The following is a 15,282-nucleotide window of genomic DNA, read 5'->3' as shown; positions in this document are numbered from 1 at the left end:
CAGATTTTTAAGATGACCTGGTGCCTCTCGCCTGTTGCAAAAGTTTCACAAAGCATTTTGGTTTTCGTGCAAACCCCCTTTGCTTTGTCAAACTGGTGAAATGTGTGTGAGTGAGAGAGGGAAGATAGAGGAAGATTGGTTGTGTGTGGTCCATGGCAAATTAAGAATGAAGGTGGGTGGGAAGAGGAAATAGGTGAAGGGGATTAAGAGGTACAGACTTCCAGTTACAAAATAAATAAGACATGGAGATAAAAGTCGCAGCCTAGGGAACATAGTCAATAAGATGGTAGCGGTGTTGTTTGGTGACAGATGGTAACTACACTTATTGTGGTGAGCAACGTATAGAGTTATTGAATTGCTATGTCATACACATGAAACTAATATAATGCTGTATGTTCATTATACTTCAATTTAAACAAAAGACTAAAATTCTACCCTAACACTGAAGGCCATGAGGAATGGCTCACTCTCAGAAGTCTCCCTCAGCATCTTGGGTATGAGCAGCCATCCCACAAATGCATCAGTTGATGAATGAATCAACCACACACACCCAGGGTCAAAGAAGGAAGGCCTTGCCACTGCAAAGACTCAGAGATCAGACAGGCCACAGAGACAGCCCATCTCTGTGATATATTAGATGGTAGAATAAGAAATCTAGAAGAGAGGTCAGCATGGGCTCAAGAGCATGACTGAGCAAGAACAATCTTAGGAATCCATTCAAGAATCATTTTATTATTTCATTTCATTTCATTTCATTTCATTTCATTTAGCATGCGTGCAAGTGTGGAAGGGACAGAGGGAGAGGGAGGGAGACAATCCCAAGCAGGCTCTGTGCCCCATGCAGAGCCCAGTGCAAGGCTCGATCTACAACCATTAGATCATGACCTGAGCCGAAATCAAGTCAGATGTTTAACTGCATGAACCACTCAGGTGCCCCAAGAATCATGTTTTAGAATAATTTATGTTTTCAAACTACTATTTTAGTTTCCAATTATTTTTAAAATTGTGCACATAAGCCACATAACGTAAAACATGAAATCAGGGTTGTTCTGATTGAATTGAGATACATATGTGATGGGGAAGAGAAGCCCACTGTACTCTGCCCTCCTTCATGTCATGGTAGGCCCATAGCGTATCTATAGAATGATATCGAATAGAATTTAAATGATGGGATTGCTTTTATTGGACCAACCTTCAGTATTCTTCACTAATGATACTCTTAACTGTGCTGAGCACATAACCATATTTGGTAGCAGTGTTGTCCAAATTGAAATGTGCTGTAAAAGTATACATCTGATTTCAAAGGTTTAGTATGGAAAGAGGTTGTGAAGTATCTTAGTAATTTTTAATACTGATTACGTGTTGAAATAGTTATATTTTGAATACACTGGGTTAAATGCAAGACATTATTACATTCACCAAATTCTTTTTGATTTTGAATATGGGTAATAGAAAATTAAAATTACATATATGGCTCATGTGTTAATTCTATTGAACAGCACTGCTAAAGATTAACATAGCAGTCACAATGTTCAAGATACAGTCCAAAATCACTAGACATACCAAAAAAACCAAGAAAAACAAAAACAACCCAGAAACATGTGACCCATACATTAATGGAAACTGACTCCAAGATGCCACATATATTGAGATTAACAGATAAGAATTTCAAAGCAGCTATTATAGTTATTCTCAAAAACATAAGAAAAAACATAGTCACAATCAATGAACATATAAGAAACCTAAGCACAAAAAAGAGACACTAAAAGCGAACCAAATTTTAGCACTGAAATATACAGAATCTGAATTTTTTTTTTAATCACTTGATGGGCCTGACAGCAGATGATGGGTGGGGGGGGGGGAGATCAACACACTTGAAGATAGAAGAATAGAAATTATCCATTCTGAAAAATGGAAGGAAAAGATTGATGATGATGATGATGATGATGATGATGATGATGATAGAGACTCCATGATCTGTGGCATAATATGAGGCATTCTAACATAAGAGTAATTAGAGTCAGAGAAGGGGAGGTGGGGAAGAATAGAGCAGAAAATAATCAGAAACAATGACCAGAAATTCCCCAGCTTTAGTGAAAGACAGAAGAGAGGTAATTAGGTCACATCTTGAGCATTTCAACTAGATTCCAGATGAATCCAGAGCTCCATAACAAAGCTCTGTGACCATTACACCATATTACATGTGGCACCTTATGATTTTGCCACAAAGATATTCTAGAAGGGGACTCATTTGCACTGCAAAACTCTAACCAGAAAATCATGTAGGAAAACACCTACAAAAGTCACACAAAAGTCACATCACCAAACATGAGTTAACAAAGGTAGAAATTCTATAAATCAGTGCTACAGAGCTGCTCTAAGCTTGGATGGAGAGCATCGAGTGTGTGTGTGTCTCAGTGTGTGTATGTCAGTGTGCGTAGGTAGGTGTGGCTCCAGAATGCTCACAGAGCATTCTGGCAGACCACAGGCCTGCAGTCTCACCATGGTTGAACACAAGTTCAAGCCAAACACACTTTAGACCAAAAGTAAGCTCAGAAGCACATTTTTAGTATCTCTTTAGAATGAGGGTTAGCAAACTCTTTTCTGTTAAGGGCTAGATAATAAGTAGTTTTGGTTTTACAAGCCACATACAGTTTCTGATGTCTGTTTTTCTTTGTTTTGTTTATAACCCTCTTGAAAATGTAAAAATCATTTTTAACTCCTGGGTTGTACAAAAACAGTCTGCAGGCCAGACTTGGCCCCTGAGTAGTAAGTTGCTGGCCCAGCCTTAGATTATTACTTACCCTTGCTTTGTCCTCCCAGAGGCTAGGACCACAGAGCCTCAGCATGAGCCCAGGCTCTAAAGGTACTACCTCAGGAAATATGTGTCCTTATTATACAAAGAAGAGCATGTTGTTATACCAAGTTACTTTTTATTGACCAGTTGTTCAGTACTCTTTTTAAAAGCACCCAGCCTGACCCTGAGGGCACAGTACAGTTGGTAATTTCCTTCATCTAGCATGTATTTGTTGAACACCTTTTCATTCACCAGGCCCTATTCTAGGTACCAAGTTATTTAGAAGGAAGAAACACACACAAGTTCTTTGCTCTCTTGTGACTTGTTAAATATTAGGTTTCTTCCTCCCCCTTTCTGACCTACCTTTCTGGGTCATCTTTTTTCCTCTCTGACCCCCTTCCTAACTCTGTAAAATCATATGAATCAGACTTAAAGAATGAGTGGAGTTTCCAAAAGCAGAGGATAGAATGAAGTTGAGAGAAGACAGCACCTGAAATTTGTCTCAGAGCCTCAAAAAGAAAGCCTGGATGCCTCCTCTAGTCTGGTTTGTTTGTTTGTTTGTTTGTTTGTTTGTTTTAAAACTCTGAGTTTGTATTGTTTCTTAAAGTGGACTCATGAAAATGAAATGTCATGGCTTATTAAAGAGTATTGTTTGAAGAAATGTGTGATCTGATAGATTTTAAAATTCCTGCAAATCTTAGTTATATTTATTTATATTTAAGCACACAGATGTACACACACATATATTTGAAAAATAAAACTTGAATTATTGCATAGCATGATCTAGTTGACCTCAGTCTGTCTTCAGAACATATAGCAATATGGACATAAGCTAGTAAGTGAAGAAAAGTGAAGAGATTGGCCTCAGAGAACTAGTGTTAAATAGTCAGAAGAGACTTGATCTATAAGTAAAAACTGGACCTTGGTAAAGTGGATGAGTGTGGAGATGTGTAGGGTCTGGAGAATAAATGGCTGCTTCAGGTGGGGTAGGCATGACTGGAAGACAGAGCCTGTACCTGGAAGGAGAGCCCAAGATCCCAATGGTGAAAATTTTATTGAAGAAGCCAAAATGCAACCCACTGTTGAATCTGGCAAGGTGAAAGAGCCTTTCTGTATTATTGTTACTCCTTGACCTTTAAAACAACAGTGATGTTTGTCTTCTCCCTTATATTTTTCTTTATTTCCCCTGATCTTTCTTTAATTTTCTTCAGCCCTCTTTTTCCATCAAGTTCCCGACAGTTTCCTTTACCTTCCCAACTGCACGCCATTAGCACCTCTTTATTCTAATCCTGCCTCTAGCTCTGTGGATATTTCTCCCAAACCCTGCCATAATAACCATACGGAATCTGGAATCTGACACGCGGGGCAGATGGCCTCTCTCCAGCATCTTGCACACCAACACAAACACATCGGCAAATCTGGCCCCAACATTGGCAGGAGAGACAGAAATCACAGATCAGCTCAGCTGTTATGACTGTGGCCAGCAGCCTTCACCTTGCTGACCACAGTCTGCAGGGAAGAGGCCCCACCATCGTTTGGCATCCAGAGTAACACTGTGTGCCAGCTCCTTCAGACCCAGTCCCAGATAGCACTGGAGCAAGAGGGTGGGGTATGACAGGGAGATGGGCTCATTCTGGAACACATAGCTCATGCTTCACCAGATTTAATATGTTTGCAGTCTCTTAGAGCTTATTGGCCACTTGAAAAGGCCATTCCAAGCTATTAGATGTTTCCCATAGTATTTATGATTTGAACTTCGTCCCAGACAGTACATACTGTACTGTACATTGAATTACGGTGATTCAGAAAAGAATATTTAATATTGTACTGCCAGTTGAACTGAATAGTCATCTGCAATGAAGTGTATTTGGATTTTAAATTTGTTCTCTTTGCTCATTATCTTAACCAGGTGTGCCTTGTTTTAGTTAAAATGGAATAGAACCCCTCATGTTTTTTATGGAAGCATGTTCGTGTGTGTGTGTGTGTGTGTGTCTGTGTGTGTGAGATCACGACTTAAGAATGAAACCTAGAACATGTGGATCTTTAGATACAGCCAAAATATGAAAAGAAGTATTATTTAATCCATTTCTGGCCAGTGTAAAACTTTAAGATTTTAAGTTTCCTGCTTTCCTGGAAAATAAAATAGGTAAATCAAATTGCCACATCTCTATCTGCCATGCCCTGGATGTGGGAGGCTGGAGGAGGCCACCTTTAGCGCTGACTGTCCCTGTGGCAGAATAGGAGCCCATGACGCAGGAGTGTTCACGGGCGGGAGGACAAGGCCTACGGCTGTATGTTATAAGTCAACAGTGATAGCCTGGGGATCTCCAGAGTGGGACTCCCCTCTTTCAGGCTTGACCCACTCTTCAGACGCCTTGGCATATGTCTGCAGGTCTAGGATGAGGGGTACCCCACAAGCATATGAAATAACAGTGCCTGAGAAGGAAAGATGGCAAATAGCATTATTGATCTATTACATGCCTTATCGGAATGGGAATGATGAGGAGAAGTTTAGTTGGATTCCAGGTCTTTTTTCCAACATTAATCAAATTCCAGAACTTCACTCATATTTAAATTAAATAGTAAAGCTTTGAAGCCTTTAGTTATTTGTTTAAATTAGGAAACATTCCAGATGGAGAAAGAGAAAGATTCCAGAGTACTATTTTGAATTTGAAAATTCTATTATCTTCTTTTCCGCCATACTTAACCTTTCGATCATTTGAACAACCCCCTCCTTTGATTATTACAGAGGACAAGAGAATTCCTAGATACGAGTTCCATAGATAACAGAATTCTCCTGTCAAGAAATCTTTCACATGTAGACCGTGGGGTCCATTAAAAGGCCCTTCTCTCTTTCTGACTTTCTGAGTAACATAAAGAACATTGAGCACTCAATGTTTGCATTGATTTTTTATGCTGCAATTACAAAAAAGGAAAGGTAAATTGCAAAGTTGAAACTCAGTCTGAGAACTAAAAACAAATACAACCAAGATCATAGTGAAGAAATGAGGGGGAAATATGTATTCTTCAGATTCTGGAGGGAAAAAGCATCAGACCAAGAAGGAATGGCTGTACAGTGGGAGTGGACAGTGAAGTATTTCTGACTTGTAGCATCTCTGGGGATGTTTCAGAACTGAGTTTGGGGTATGCTTGGTGGAAGCTTCCCAGATTATTAGCCCCTCCTCATGAAAGCCACTGATTACAGTTCTGTACTGGCTGGCTCTCTTACAGGAATGAATAGTCCATAGATAGGACTGATTTTTCCTAGAAAAGTATTCTTTCCTCCTTACAAATGCATATTTGTATATAAAGATATTCAGAAGTAAAAGGATGGAAAAAGATGTATCATGCAAAAAGAAACCATTAAAAATCAGGAGTACCTATATAAATACCAGACAAAATAGGTTTTAAAACAAATTTCTAGGGGCATCTGGGTGGCTCAGTTGGTTGAGTGTCCGACTTCGGCTCAGGTCATGATCTCACGGTTCATGGGTTCGAGGCCCGCATCAGGCTCTGTGCTGACAGCTGGCTCAGAGCCTGGAGCCTGCTTCGGCTTCTGTATCTCCCTCTCTCTCTGACCCTCCCCTGCTCGCTCGCTCTCTCTCTCTCTCAGAAATAAATAAAACATTAAAAATTAAAAAAAAAAACAAATTTCTAGAAATAAAAAGGAGTGTTTTACAATGGTATAGGGTAGTCTATCAAAGATATAATAATTATAAATGTGTCTGTACCTAATGACAGAGCCCTAAAATATACAATATAAAGAGAAAAATAGTTCAGCCATAATAGAGACTTTAATGCCAGACTTTCAGTAATGGACTTGTAAAACCAGAAAAGATCAACAAGGAAGCATAAGACTTGAACGACACTATAAACCTACTAGACCTAAGAGATGTCTATAGAACACTCTACCCAACGAGAGTAGAATATACATTCTTCTTATGTGCATGTGAAACATTCCCCAGGATAGACCATTATCAAGACTATTTAATAAACCTTAAGAAATCTAAAAGGATTGAAATAATGCAAAGTATACTCTCTTACCTTAATGGAATAAAATTAGAAATCAAGAACAGAAAAAAAAATTCTGGAAACTCACAAATACATGGAAATAAAAAAATACAAAAAAACACTTTCTAAATACCAATTGCATCAAAGAGAAATCATAAGGGGATTTATAAAATACTTTAAGATGAATGAAAATAAAGATACAACATACCAAAGCTAGACAATGCAGCTAAAGTAGTCCTTAGGGCAAATTTTATAGCTGGGGGAGGTGGTGATGATATTTGAAATAGAGGGTAGAAGAACAATGACGAAAAATTAGTGAGGCCAAAAGTTGATTGTATGAAGAGAACAAAAAAAAATTATGTTGAGCTAGATCAACCAAGAAAAAAATGAGAGAAGACTCAAATTACTAAATTTAAAAATGCAAGAGGTTACAAAGGAATACTGCAAACAGTTGTGTGCCAATAAATTTGATAACTAACATTAAATGGACAAACTCTCAGAAAGACACAAGCTACCAAAATTGAATAAAGAAATAGAAAATCTTAATAGACCCATAACAAGTAAATAGATTGAATTACTAATCAAAAAGCTTCCCAAAAGGAAAAACCCAGGGCCAGAAGCCTTCACTTACAAATTCTACCAAATATTTAAAGCATAGTTAATACTAATCCTGCACAAACTCTTCCAAAAAATAGGAGAGGAGAGAATGCTTGCCAGCTTATTCTATGAAGCCAGTATTATCCAGATAATAAAACCGGACAAAGACATCACTAGAAAAGAATACTACAAACCAATATCTCTGATGAATATTGATGAGGGGCACATGGGTGGCTCTGTGGTTAAACATATGACTGGATTTCAGCTCAGGTCATGATCTTTTGTGAGGTCAAGCCCAACATCCAGCTCTGTGCTGACAGCATAGAGCCTGTTTGAGATTCTCTCTCTCCTCTCTCTGCCCCTCCTCCATTTGCATGCATGCTCTCTTAAAATAAATAATTAAACATTAAAAAAAAGTGATGCAAAATCTTCAACAAAATACAAGCAAACCATATCCAGCAAAAAGGATTATACACCATGACCAAGTGGGTCTTTTCCCAGGAATGCAAGGTTTGTTGATCATTTGAAAATGAATTAATGGGGTCCCTGGGTGGCTCAGTCGGTTAAGCGTCCAACTTCGGCTCAGGAAATGACCTCACAGTTCATGAGTTCATGCCCCATGTCGGGCTCTGTGCTGACTGCCAGCTCAGAGCCTGGAGCCTGTTTCGAATTCTGTGTCTCCCTCTCTCTCTGACCCTCCCCTGATTGCACTGTCTCCTTCTCTCTCTCAGAAATAAATAAAACACATTGAAAAATTTAAAAAAAAAGAAAATGTATTAATGTAATACATTATATCAATGAAATAATTTTTTAAACAACGTGATTATCTCACATAGATGCAGAAAAAAGCCTTTGACAAAACCCAAGACCTTTTTATGATTAAACAAACTCAACAAGCTAGAATTGGAAGAGAATTTCCTCAACCTAATAAAGGACATCTATAAGAAATCCATAATTAACATCATACTTAGTGGTGAAAGACTGGATGTTTTCCCCCTAGGAACAAGAATAAGACACAACACCTATTCTTGTCACTTTTGTTCTACATTTTACTAGAGATTCTAGCCAGGACATTTAGACAAGAAAATGAAGTAAAAGGCATCCAGATTGAAAGTGAGGAAGTAAAAGTACCTCTAATTACAGCTGGCATGATCTTGAATGTAGAGTATTCTAAGGAATCCACTAAAAAACATATTAGAACCAATAAATTTAGTAAGGTTGCAAGATATAAGATCAATAGACTAAAATTAATTGTATTGCTATACAGTAATGATGAACAAACCAAAAATGAAGTTTAAAAAAAACAATGCCATTTACAATAACATCAAAAAGAATAAAATACTTTAGAATAAAATTAACAAAAGAAGTGCAAAACTCTAAAGACTACAAAACATTGTTAAAAGAAATTAAAGAATATCTCAATAAATGGAAAGATGTACCATCTTCATGGATTGGAAGACTTAATATTGTTAAGACAGAAATATTCCATAAGTTGATCTACAGATTCAATGCAATTTCTGTCAAAATCCCAGCTGTCTTTACTGCACAAATAGATAAGCTGTTCCTGAAGTTCAAATGGAATTGCAAAGGGCCCTGCATAGTCAAAAAAATCTTTAAAAAGAGAAACAAAGTTGGAAGACTCAAACTTCCAACTTCAAAACTTACTACAAAACTACAGTAATCAAGATAGTGTGGTATTACAATAAGGACAGACATATAGAACATGGTATGTATTTGAAAGTCCAGAAGTAGACCCTCACATTTATTGTCACTTGACTGTTGGCAAGGTGGCCAAGAGCATTCAATGAGGAAAGAACAGTCTTTTCAACAAGCGGTATTCTGACAACTTCATGTCCAAACATAGAAGAATAGAGATGGACACCTGCCTCACACATATTTGAAAATTAACCCAATGATCAAAGAGCTAAACGTATAAAATTTTTGGAAGAAATCAGGAAAAAATTTTTTATTATGCTTATGATTTCTTAGATATGACAGCAAAAATACAAGCAATAAAAGAGAGAAATAGATAAATTGGGTTTCATCAAAATTATAAACGTATGTGCTAATAGGCTCCCACTGTGTCCTGAGATACCCTGAAATATCAAGAAAAATGAAAATAAAATAAAGAAAATGAAAAGACAACCCACAGAATGGGAGAATATGTTTTCAAATCATCTATCTGATAAGAGACTTCTATCTAGAATATAGAAAGAACTATTACAACTCAATAATAAAATGACACATAACCCAGTTATAAAGGATCTGAATAGATATTGCTCCTGAGGAGAAGGGGGAGAGAAGGAATTCGAGGTTGATAACTAAAAGGTATAGAGTTTCTTTGGGGCATAATAAGAATTTTCTGTATTGTAATAAAGGCCACTGAATTGCTGAATTCTGTGGTATAGTTATATTTCAGTAAGGCTGTTAAAAAATAAACATATAAAGAAGTACACACTTTAAAATGTGCAGGCTCTTTCAGCTCTAAGCAGAGGCCTCTAGCACGTTCCCATAAATGCAGAGGCTGGAAGGCCAACCCAACCCAGAACCCAAGTATCTCAGAATACGGGGAGCTCAAGACAGTCAGGAGCTTTGGCCAAAATGTCTCAGGTGTCACCTCCTAAACAAATATCACCAGATCTTAATTTAATGGCCACCATTATCATGCATGGACTGCTGATCTCCTCCATTCTCTCCCACTAAATGGCACATCTCTCCCTGAGCCTCTGGTTGGGATTCTTAGGTCAGATGATTTGATGAGTACATTCAGTTGCCCTCCCATTGATCCTATTTGAATTGACCATTTCCCTTGGCTATCTCCCAAGCCTCCCCATGTCCTCCATATCTTTCCCCCAGAGAGTTTTCTAGTAAGATATTTGCCTAACATAGCTGCCATTCCCCCAAACACACTGGCAAATGAGGCTGAAAGCCCTTTTCCCCAAGCCAGCCTTCATTCTTGTGGCTTCACAAAAAGCCACACTCTAGCATCAAATTAGTGAAGCCACACAAGTAAGCAGGCAGTGTGTTCAATCAGGAGTCAATGAACCCCACCCACAAACTAGTGCTTTCCATTCCTCTCAGTGGGGGGTGGGGAATTTGGAGGTGACCACGTGTGTCTCTGAGCAGTGGCTTGTGCATCCATAATATGAAGGGAATAACTAACAATTGGTACTCCATCACTTTATTTACCTGGTCATTTCTTTTTAGTATCTATACAATGTACTACCATGTTCCAAGTAGTCTAAGTAGCCAAAGGATTTGATATTGGCTTAATAGCCCCCTATTCTACCTTCATCACAGAGTTAAGTACTAGACAAGATAAGAAAGGATTCAATAAACAGAAAAGGGAAGCAAGTCTCTGAAACTAGGGATCCCTACTTCAGGGGTCCTTTTAGAGCACACAGACCTGCCCATTCCCTTGGTGGTCAAATACCACCCTGAGGAAAGACCTGTGTCTCTCTTTCTTCTCACCCATGGCACCTTTTCCCCAATCCCCAAAGCAGAAACATCACAATAAGAATAAACAAACTTGGGGTGCCTGGGTGGCTCAGTCGGTTAAGCATCTGACTTTGGCTCAGGTCATGATCTCGCGGTTCATGGGTTTGAGCCCCACGTCGGGTTCTGTGCTGGCAGCTCAGAGCCTGGAGCCTGTTTCAGATTCCATGTCTCCCTCTCTCTCTGTCCCTTCCCCCGCTCATGCTCTGTGTCTTTCCATCTCGAAAATAAATAAACTATTAAAATTTTTTTTAAAAAAGAATAAACAAACTTTGCACATGGTTGAGACAATTAAAATAAGAACTTGACATACTCTGTGGTGAAAAATTGGGAGCCTGTCCTCTAAGATCAGGAACAAGAAAATGATGACCATTCCCATCACTTTTATTCAACATAATTCTAGAAATCCTGGCCAGAGCAATAAGTCAAGAAAAATAAACAAAAGGCATCTAAATTATAAAGTAAGAAGTAAAACTGTCACTATTTGCAGATGATCTGATACTACATATAGAAAACCCTAAAGACTCCACCCAAATAAAACAACTCTTTGAACAAATAAATTCAGTAAAGTTGCAGAATACAAAATTAATGTACAGACATCTATTGCATTTCTATACACTAATAATTATCAGAGAATTTCAGAAAATAATCCCATTTATACTCGCATCAAGATGATAAAATACCTAGGAATAAATTTAACCAAGGAGATGAAACCTCTGCACTGAGAACTATAAGACAGGGAAAAAGACACAAATAAATGGAAAGATATACCATGCTCATGGATTGGAAGAATTAATGCTGTTAAAATGGTCATACTACCCAAAGCAATCTACAGTTTCAGTGAAATCCCAATCAAAATTCCAATGGCATTTTTCACAAAACTAGAACAAACAATCCTAAAATTTGTCTGTAACCACAAAAGACCCTAAATAGCCAAAGCAGTCTTGAAAAGGAAGAACGAAGCGTCATACTCCCTGTTTTCAAACTACATTACAAAGCCATAGTAATCAAAACTGTGTGGTATTGGTATAAAATTGGACACACAGATCAATGAAACAGAATAGACAGTCCAAAAATAAACGCACACATTTAAGGTCAATTAATTTGTGCTAAAGGATCCAAGAATATGCAATGGGGAAAGGACAGTCTCTTCACTAGATGGTGTTGGGAAAACTGGACAGCAACATGCAAAAGAATGAAACTGGACCACAATCTTACACCATACACAAAACAGAGCTCAAAATGGTGTAAAGACTTGACTGTAACACCTGAAACCATAAAACTCCTAGAAAAAAAAACATAGGCAATAAACTCTTTGTAATCAGTCTTGGTGATGATTTTTTTTTTTATTTTATACCGAAAGCAAGGCAACAAAAGCAAAAATAAAAAACTAAAAACTAAAAAGCTTCTGCAGAGGAAACCATTAAAACATGAAAAGACCACCTACTGAATGAGAGAAGATATTTGCAAATCATATATCTGATAGAGTGTTAATATCCAAAATATATAAAGAATTCCTACAACTCCATACCAAGAAAAAAAAAATCCAACCTAAAAATTGGTCCAAGGATATGAGTAGACATTTTTCCAAAAACAAGCAGCTGCACAACAGTGATACTAAAAGATGTTCAGTGCCACATCAGGAAAATGACACCAGAATGAGATATCATCTCACACCTGTTAGAATGGCTGTTATCAAAAAGACAAGAAATAACAGGTGTTGATGAGGATGTGGAGAAAAGGGGACCCTCGTGTTGGTGGGAATGTATCTTGGTGCAGCCACTATGGAAAATAGTATGGAGGTTCCTAAGAAATTAAAAATAGAAGTCCCATATGATCCAGCAATTTCACTTCTAGGTATTTTTCCAAAGAAAATGAAAACACTAACTTAAAAAAGTATATGCACTTCATTGTTCATTGCAGCATTGTTTGCAATAGCCAAGATATGGAAACAATCTAAGTTTCCATTAACAGATGAATAGATAAAGAAAATTAATAGACAGTGGAATATTATTCAACCATTAAGAAAAAGAATGAAATCTTGTCATTTGCAACAACATGGGTGGACCTTGAGAGCATTATGTGAAGTGAAATAAGCCAGAGAAAGATGAGTACTATATGATGTCACTTATATGTAGAATCTAAAACAAAAACAAAACTTTTAAAAAATGCTCACAGATACAAAGAACAGATTGGTGGTTGCTAGAGGCCAGGGGTGAAGGGCTGGGTGAAATGGGTGAAGAAGTCAAAAGGTACCTACTTCCAGTTATAATATAAGTCCTGGCAATGTAATATACAGCATGGCTCATTATTATAGCTATTATAGTTATTATAACTATTATTATAGTTAATACTGTATCACATGTTTGAAAGTTGCTAAGAGAGTAAATCTTAAAAGTTCTCATCACAAGAAAAACAATTCTGTGGCCACATATGGTAACAGATGTTAGCTAGACTTACTGCCATGAACATTTTGCAATATAAGCAAATTTCGAATCATTATGTTGTACACATAGATGTAAAAATAAAAAAAGAAAGAACTTGACAGAGGCTTGGTCAGGACTCCTTCATACAAAGACAGGATCATTCTTGCTGGATTGGAGTAATGCATGTGCTCTGGAAATATCCCAGCATTTGTATTAAATTGTTTAAATAATGAATGCCTTACGATGGCATTTTGCATCCACTGCTTCCTAATAAATTACTTGAGCCTTTCTAGAAAGATCCCACATAGGCTGGATCCAAAAGCTTTCCAAGGAGTACTTGTGAGAGGTGGCACCATGGAACTTAGGTTATTTCTGACCATCTAACACGATGCTGCGCATGCCTGGGCTTTGCTCAGCATTATTGCACTGTTAAAAACTAAGCTCCCTCAGTACCTTGAGGATATTTTTACAAATATCTCAAGTACTTGGGGTTTCCCTATGGTACACAGCATTATTCTTGCACTTCCTGAGAACAGGGAGGGTTAGCTGGAAGATATGTCAGCTTCTCCTACTCCAAGGAAACTAGCCTTCCAGCAATATGTGCCTGCACAGTTAGGCTAAGGAGCCATGTTTCAAGGAAGGAATGGAATGAAGGATTTCTTTGGTAAGCCAAAGACATTTCCCTGGGTGGGAAGAAATTTTACCTTTTTTTTTTCTTTTTTTACCCTTCTTCCTGAGAGAGAGAGTGTGTGTGAGGGGGAGAGAGGCAGAGAGAGAGGGAGACACAGAATATGAAGCAGGCTCCAGGCTCTGAGCTGTCAGCACAGACCCTGACGTAGAGCTCGAACCCACGAACCATGAGATCATGACCTGAGACAAAATCAGATGCTCAACCAACTGAGCCATCCAGGCACCTGAGAGAGATTTTAGTCCTGGTGGAGTAAGGATAATAGTAGGCGTTGGGCACACAAGGGGGCAGGATGGAGAATGGGTAGAGGGAGTCAGTACAGTGTGAAGCCACCCCTGGTCCTTTCCTCCCATTCTGCTTAGAACCTTCCCTGAGAGAGTCTCAGAGAACAGCTTCAACTGTCAAAGGAAAGAGTGCACAATTTGAAATATATAAGGCTGCTACAAATGCCAGTTCAGACACTAGCAATGGTACGTGACATAGTGTCCTTTGCTCTAAGACCAGCAGTGGTGTTCCCTTCCACAGGGGTTCATGATTCTCTTAAAGTAAGAGTGCATGTCTTGGTTATGAGTGTCCTTGCTTTTTGGATTTACAGTTGGCAAGTCCTGTGACCCTTCTACCAGCCGGCTGGCCAGGCCTCCGCCATGTGTACACACTGGTGCTGGTCACAGCAGCACTTCCCAAAGCAGGGCCATGGCAAGTTTAGAGGGAGGAAGAACTTCATGGTCACATCAGAAAGGGAAATGGGATGGTCACACAGAGCCACATGGGGCTCATCATTGCAGCGTCCCTAACCAATATGCTTTTGATGTGCCACTGCCACCCTGTGAATTGCTATGAGAACTCCATGATTGGGCTGTTTCCCCAGGAGAATTTCATTATTGGAAGCCCTTCTTCCTAGAGTTTCTAGAGACAGGGCTCCTGGCAGAAGGTTCAAGAAAAGTACACTCAGTACTGAGACCTCTTCCTCCCATTGAAAAGATGATCAAGTACAGTGGGAGGCCACAGACCACCCACTTAGCTTAATGATGTGTCTACAAATGGTACTTCTGCCCCGTGAGACTCCCACCTGCTCCGAAGGCCCTAGCAACAGCATAGAAATACAACAGAGGTGACCTCAGACCCCCAGTTTCTCAAACACGCTGGGCTCTGTTTTTAGTGAAGCTGGACTCAGGAAATGTGTGCATCGAGGTTCTTTGGTCCCAGGCAACGGCAACTGAATTTACAAATGTACTAAAAAGATAAGAGTACATAGAAAGGATATGGAG

At 38.6% G+C, this 15,282-nt stretch overlaps 1 protein-coding gene across 1 annotated transcript in view; it reads left to right on the top strand.

Moving 5' to 3' along the window:
• Nucleotides 1-15,282, top strand: part of ADAMTS17 (ADAM metallopeptidase with thrombospondin type 1 motif 17) — a 335,153-nt gene that overhangs the window by 265,511 nt on the left and 54,360 nt on the right. The gene's annotated exons all lie outside the window — the stretch shown is intronic.

The sequence above is a fragment of the Crocuta crocuta genome, unplaced genomic scaffold, assembly GCF_008692635.1.
Source record: "Crocuta crocuta isolate KB4526 unplaced genomic scaffold, BGI_CrCroc_1.0 scaffold93, whole genome shotgun sequence".
In the NCBI taxonomy this organism is placed as follows: domain Eukaryota; kingdom Metazoa; phylum Chordata; class Mammalia; order Carnivora; family Hyaenidae; genus Crocuta; species Crocuta crocuta.
Note: the sequence above shows the minus strand (reverse complement) of the source record. Positions and strands in the feature narration are given on the sequence as shown.